Source organism: Stegastes partitus, unplaced genomic scaffold (genome assembly GCF_000690725.1).
Source record: "Stegastes partitus isolate 25-593 unplaced genomic scaffold, Stegastes_partitus-1.0.2 Scaffold433, whole genome shotgun sequence".
In the NCBI taxonomy this organism is placed as follows: domain Eukaryota; kingdom Metazoa; phylum Chordata; class Actinopteri; family Pomacentridae; genus Stegastes; species Stegastes partitus.
Window position 1 is genome coordinate 390,283 of NW_007578164.1, and position 6,969 is coordinate 397,251.

Here is a 6,969-nt window from a genome sequence, read left to right on the forward strand (position 1 = left end):
TATTGAGTCCAGATGTTGGGATCATCACTCTGGTGATGCTGAGTCTCCCTAATTTCCACATTTAAACTGTTCAGTTAATTATGGGATAGAAAGTTAGGGTTAGGGTTAGGGTTGTTGGGGGGTAGAAAGGTCAGGAGCTAATCATGAGAAGTGCGATCGCTCCTCTCCAGATGTGTGGTTTTCCTCACATGTGACTCTTCATGGCCCTGATCGGTTCTGGTGGAGGCAGGAGATGTCCTGTTGTCTAGAAGAGAGCCGCGAGTGGTCATTCTGAGGAACGTTTTAAGCTAACCGTCTTTTCAAATGGTCTCCCACCAAATGTACAGCTGTGAGAAAGGCTCTCTGGATCCTTCTTTTGATTAGGAAGCAACAAAAAAAGTCCAGTACTTCAACAACAAATTGTGCAAATCAGGGCTCCCTTGATTTGTCCTTATTAGTATATAACAAAACAAACTAACAGAGGAACCAACCCGCCCCGGTCCAGCCCTGAGGTGCCCCATGATACTCCATGTTAGCGCTGCATGAGTGACGAATAGCCTACCGTCCCTTTAAGGTGATCATTGGCCTCCAGATCTTCATATATTCCTTCAATCTGTCTATCCAGACATGATGTCCTCGAGGTGGAGGGTATCTGTTGTCCAGCGGCTGAAGGACGGAAGTTCTGCCCCCTCCAACGCTGCACAATCAGCAAGTTTCTGAAATAAGATTATCACCAGATCGGGTTTCATTTGCACCTTCAGGACCTTTGTCAGAGGGTCTCTGGATTCTCTTTGGAAAGTTCTGCTACTCAGTCCGCTACAGTATTTAAAGTCCCCGGACTGCTGTGTGGGTCAGGTGTGCTGACTGGACTGAACAGGGCAGTTCTGAGGTGTAGCAGTGGCTCACTTGCAGTCTCCTGTTCACACTCCAGCTGGTTTCCAAAGGAGTCCCAGTTGCTTAATTGTCTCTGGCTGCAACCAACCAACNTGAAGGTGTAGAGATGATGGATGGATGGATGATGGATGGATCTGAGTACTTTCCATCACTGATTGACTCCCTACAAGAACATTGCAGAGCTAACAGTGTGAGTGATTCCTAGTTTACTTCAGTGACTTAGAAGTTATTCATAGTGTTTGAGTTAAACAAACAGAAGATGCAAACTAATTTTAGCATGAAAGTGGACTTCCCTGGACAGTGTGGACACATTTTGTGCAGGACCTGGCAGCTTCATGCAGGAAGCAGCCTGCAGAGACCATTACAGAAGAATTAATGTGCATTTCACATTGCACCACATGGACGCTGGTGGTCTGTCAGCTCACAGATTTAAACACTCACCTCTCTTACCAAACACAGATTACACATTCTCTCCTGGTACAAAATGTTTTTTCCCCGTTTGACCCTCAGTAATAATTCACTTCTGACCAAAGAAGGATATTTTTTCACATCTTTCAGATTTTCTTGTTTGAATATTTGACATGACATTAAACTGTACTTGTAGGGTTACAGGCCCACATCCAACCTGCTCTTTATAGCTAAAAGTCTTGAAAACACAGTTGTAATTATGTGATGATCTGCACAGAAATGGGTTGTCTGAAGAGTTTCAGTCAGGATTTATAAGCATCATAGTACAGAGACACGCTGGTGAAGGTTTATGATCTCCTTATAGCTTCAGACAGTGGACTAGTTTCTGTACTGGTTCTGCTGGATCTCAGTGCTGCATCTGATCCAGTGGGTCACAGCATCTTATCACAGAGACAGGAACATGTTTTTGGGAACAAAGGAACCACACTAAGCTGGTTTAAATCATATTTATCAGACAGATTCCAGTTTGTTCATGTTAATGATGTTTTTTCACTCACATCATAGTTACCTATGGCGTTCCACAGGGCTCTGTGTTAGGACCTATACTATTTGCTGTGTACATGCTCCTTTTCAGGTGTCTCGGTGGTTAGCACCGTTAGCGCCTCACAGCTAGAAGGTGGCCGGTTGGCGTCCCGGTGAGGACACCCGGGATCTTCCTGCGTGGAGTCTCCATGTTCTCCCCGTGCAGCGTGGGTTCTCTGATGGATGGATGTTCCCTTTTGGCAATATTATCAGGAAGCACTGCATAAATATCCATTGTTATGCAGATGACACCCAGTTATTTATCTGTGAAGCCAAATGAAACCAATTGGTTATCCAAAATCCAAGCATGTCTTACAGCCATTAAGGCCTGGATGTATTTTCTTAGTATTGGGCACTGAGTACCTTAGAACGACGCTGTCTGACCAGATAGTTCCTCTGGATGGCATTGCTTTGATTTCACAGTCTGCTGTGAAGACCCTCAGAGTGATTTTTGACTGAGATATGTCCTTTAATTTCCACACAAAGCTAGTCTAGAAGACCACCTGAGCCGTCCCTTATTTATGCTGCTGTAGGTTTAGAGTGCTGGAGAATTCCCATGATGCACCTCTCGTCCATACAGTTATACACCATCATTACCACCAACTGTGTGTCTTCTTTCTGCTGTATGTGTTTGTTCTCTCTGCAGGTGTCTGGATCTGGAGCTCCATGTCTCTGATCTACAGTCACTGGCCTCAGCCATCACCACAGTGTTCATTTGTGTTGTTTCTCTTCTCCATCTGCTGCCCTGCCTCTCACCTGCTCCATGGTATGGTGCTATATAAAACTATAACCAGTTCCTTTTTGTTAGGGAGGGTCTGTTATCTAGTGCGTCTTAAATTTTCTTAAACCACAAATATCTTTCCCTTATTTCTGATAAAGATGCCATGGATTATGAATTAAGCTGATTATACTTCTCCTGTCACTGCACCAGATCAGTGGAGGATCTCGGGGCTGAATTCTCGTTCCGGAGGTGAATCCAGTCTCCAGCGTGAGTAGATTCAGCTGAAATAACTTGGCGTGGAGCAGAGAGATGGAGCGACAGAGTTATTGAACAAGCCTTGAGTTGTAGGCTGCACACACACACACTCTCACACACTCACACACACACACTCACACACACACACACACCGACACACACACACACACACACACACAGGCGGAGTGGAAAGGTTGTGCTGTGCAGGGGGTCTGTCTCCGTTCCAAGTTTAGCCGAGACTCTGTTATGCTGAGGAATGAGTGTGTGTGTTAGGGGCCACTCTGCAGACATTTAGGGGATATGAAATCCTTCAGCATGGTCGGCATTCCGAAGAATTACAAGACACACACACACACACACACACACACACACACACACACACACACACTCAGAGTCTAAGAGCCTGAATGGACTGCTTTCCTGTGCGGGTATATTTCAGTCTGAATTAAACATAGCAAGTTAGTGAGCTCGGGTCACTTTAGAGGAACAGAATCTACTTCGGGTTTGTATATTTTGTGTGTGTGTGTGTGTGTGTGTGTGTGTCCCGTGCTCCTAATTAAACCAAAGGGGATTACTATTTGGCTTTGCCTCAGAGGTCCAAGGTCAGAGATTGCGGGACAGATCCAGGTCAGCAGTGTTTGGATCGCTTATCGCTATGACAACAACCAAGTGGACAACAGTGTCCAGAATCAAACGTATGAACATGTCCAGCAGGGATTAGCACACAGCCATGTCCGGGGTTTGAGCCGACGGCTGCAACTGTGTTTTCACTGTTCTTTGGTTGGTCAATGATTCTCGTCTTCACTGACTTTCTACTTTGGGGCCTTTATTTCTAATATAGTCACGGTAAAGGCTTTGGTTTGGATTGCTCATAAGAGAAAATACTCCAGTCGTCAACGTGGAAATAATGCAGCTGTGGAAGGTGAATGCTCTTTTGCTGTATAATACATCAGTTAAGCTCATGCTGTCTTTTCATTCATCTTGACTATGATGTGAACAAAGTGTGGTGTTCATGTTACCCATCAGTCTGTACTTAAAACAGACCTGGTCACATGGTGTTCAGCCTCATCTGTCACTGCTGAATGATCCACCAGGTAGAAGATCATTCTTGGAGTCTTCAAACTTAATGCATGTGCATAAAAGTTCCCTCACAACTTTGAAGTTGTTCGTTCCAAACTTGAGACGTGATCTTTATTCACCTCTTTGCTGACACTGTGTTTCTTCCAGACGTGTGCCTTTAACACAGTCCTGCTGAATGACAGTCACCGTCATGAGTGGCAGAGTTTAGTCTATAAGTGAATGATCACATGGGACGAAGGAGCTCTGAAATGAACAGACAGACCTGAACACACCACAACAGGTGTGCAGAAGTCCTTAAAAAGCCCTGTAAAATCAATGGGATGATCAATCTAAGGCTGGGAGTTTCCTTCTTGACATGAGAAGTGTGTGGTTCAGCTGCAGATACCGAATTATCCAGCAGCAATTTTACACCTGGTTCTGGTCGACTAGAAGACAAAGTCCAGCCGTGACTCGATGATCCGACACTAAATGTAAAACCTTCTTCTATGTCGGATATCAAGGCTGTGGGATTGTCCAGACGGAGGTCCAGATACGAGGAGGGCTTGATGCTGGAAGGATCATTAGTTGTTCATTATTGTTCATAATAAACTATCTACGTACATGATATTGTTATGACTCATATGTTGATCACAAAACAGGTGTCTTTAATGAACTGTACCAATCTGTCCTGGGAACATGTGGGATGCTCTAGCTTGTACTGACACAGAGCTACTGGTATCTGTGTCTGTTTGCGCTGGTCGCTCCGTGGCAGTGCACCACGTGGTCTGGGACTTCTTGAATCTGCTGAAAACTTGGTAGATGCAATTTTCTGTATGATGTCTGGCTGTAACAGCATCAAAGCAACTGATAAGCCTGATACAACCGCAGTACATCTGGGTTCATATGAAGGTTCATGGAGTTGTTCAGGTGTCACAACATGTCACACTGTTCAATACTTCTGCACCCATCCTGTCCTTCCTGTGCTCCACACATGTAGAGTTGTTCACTAGCAAACTGATGCAATCCGACTTCAATATTTGGGCAATGAGCGGGACCAGTGTATTGTCAGAACACCACACATCGCTGGATTTCACACATAACTGATCAGTGCGCTTGTGCACGGGCCCATCGGTTGACACCAAGGGTAAGTAAATCTGTTCAGTCAGATAATACGCCGTCATCCTGATTGGTGACATTAAATGTCATGTCGGAGTCACAATCCAAGGCTGTCGCTATGTTAAGGCTGTTTTTATGGGTTCTGCTGGTTTTTCCTACAAACCTGTCAGATAGCAGGTTTAGGATTGTTAAGGGTCGATTATGGAGTCATGACTTTATCCCAGCCGACTGAGGGTGAAGGCAGGTTCACCTGGACAGGTAACCAGTCTATCACAGGGCTACACTTAGAGACAGACAACCAAGCACACTCACATTCACACCTACGGACAATTTAGAATCACCAGTTAACCTCAGCATGTTTCTGGACTGTGGGAGGAAGCCGGAGAACCCGGAGAGAACCCACGCTGCACGGGGAGAACATGGAGACTCCACGCAGGAAGATCCTGGGTGTCCTCACCGGGACGTGAACCGGAGACCTTCTAGCTGCTAACGGTGCTAACCACTGATCCACTGTGCAGCCCAGCAGAGCAGACACACAGAAACAGCCTGAGTGAGAGGTTCAGGGCTCAGTTGGCGTCCAGGACGTCTGTGCAGCAACAACACAGCTCAGGTCCGTTAGAGAGGAGCATCTGAAGTGAATCAAGAAGTCATGCTCTCTAAGAGTCCATGCTGCAGAATAATTACTGTTATTATTTCTAACTTATTGTGTGTGTGTGTGTGTGTGTGTGTGTGTGTGTGTGTGTGTGTGTGTGTGTGTGCACTCAGTCACCCAGAACAACTGTGGGAATTTTCAGTCTAGCGGAAGTGAACAACAATGGGCAGGGGAGCCGGCTGTTCTGTTAACATGTGTGACAGAGACCGAGCTTTGTGAGATGGACGAGACTCCATCCAGTTATAATTCATGTGTTCTGAAAGAGGCAGTTTAAAAGGCTTTCTGTTTGTCTTGTCTTTTCTTCATGTTTAAATTTGGTAAATGTCTATAACATGAAAAAGCCATTAAGCATTAAGCAGGGTGATGAAGCTGTCCATGTGAGCAGGGAACCAGCTGCACTGCACAGAAGCCAGATTCAGACACACATGTCTGGTTGATGTGATCCTCTCCTTCCTCTCCTCCTCCTCCTCCTCCTCCTCGGTGGATGTGTTTGGCTCAGCAGCTACCTGATCAGCAGCAGGTGAGGACACCTGTCTCAACATCCCACTGGACAAAACCACGGCTCAGGTCTCGTTCTCTGCTTAGATCGGTTCACTGGCTCATCCTTCGTTCTTCCCTCTGGACCATTCGCTGCCTGTTTCTGCTGCCACAGCCTCCAGACTCAGAACCCGTCCTCTGGTTGTCCTGCCGGGCCCTCCTCGGCCCGACCCACCAGTGGAGTCTTTCCTAGCCTTGGTGATCTGTGCCTGGTGTCTTCCTGCTCGGTTCTGTGCTCTGTGTGTAGCTTTGTGTGTTTGGTGTTGTCCTTGCTTCCTGTCAGATTGTGTTCTTGGTTTTGTTCCATTTCTGCTGTAAGTTTAGCCTTTAGCTCAGTTAGCTTGCCTGCTGACCTTCCCTAGCCTGCTCCTCTGGTGTGTGTAGCTTCACCTGTTTGTTACCTGCACACAGCGTCACCTGGACTTCTTCATCGTAAATAAACGCTCTTCACTAAGTCGCCGTTTACTTCGTCCTCATTGGCGGCTGTGCCTGGCTTCCTTATGAAACCTGTGACAACGCATTCAACAATGAGGATATTAAGACTTAAGAAGTACATATGCTGAGAATAAAAGTCTCTCTTTGTCCTTTCTGACTGTGAAAGAGAGAAGGAGGCTGTTTGAGTCACCAACACTCCAGATTTAATGTCTTCAGTCCTGGTCCTGATGACCTGGTATTGAGTCCAGATGTTGGGATCATCACTCTGGTGATGCTGAGTCTCCCTAATTTCCACATTTAAACTGTTCAGTTAATTATGGGATAGAAAGTT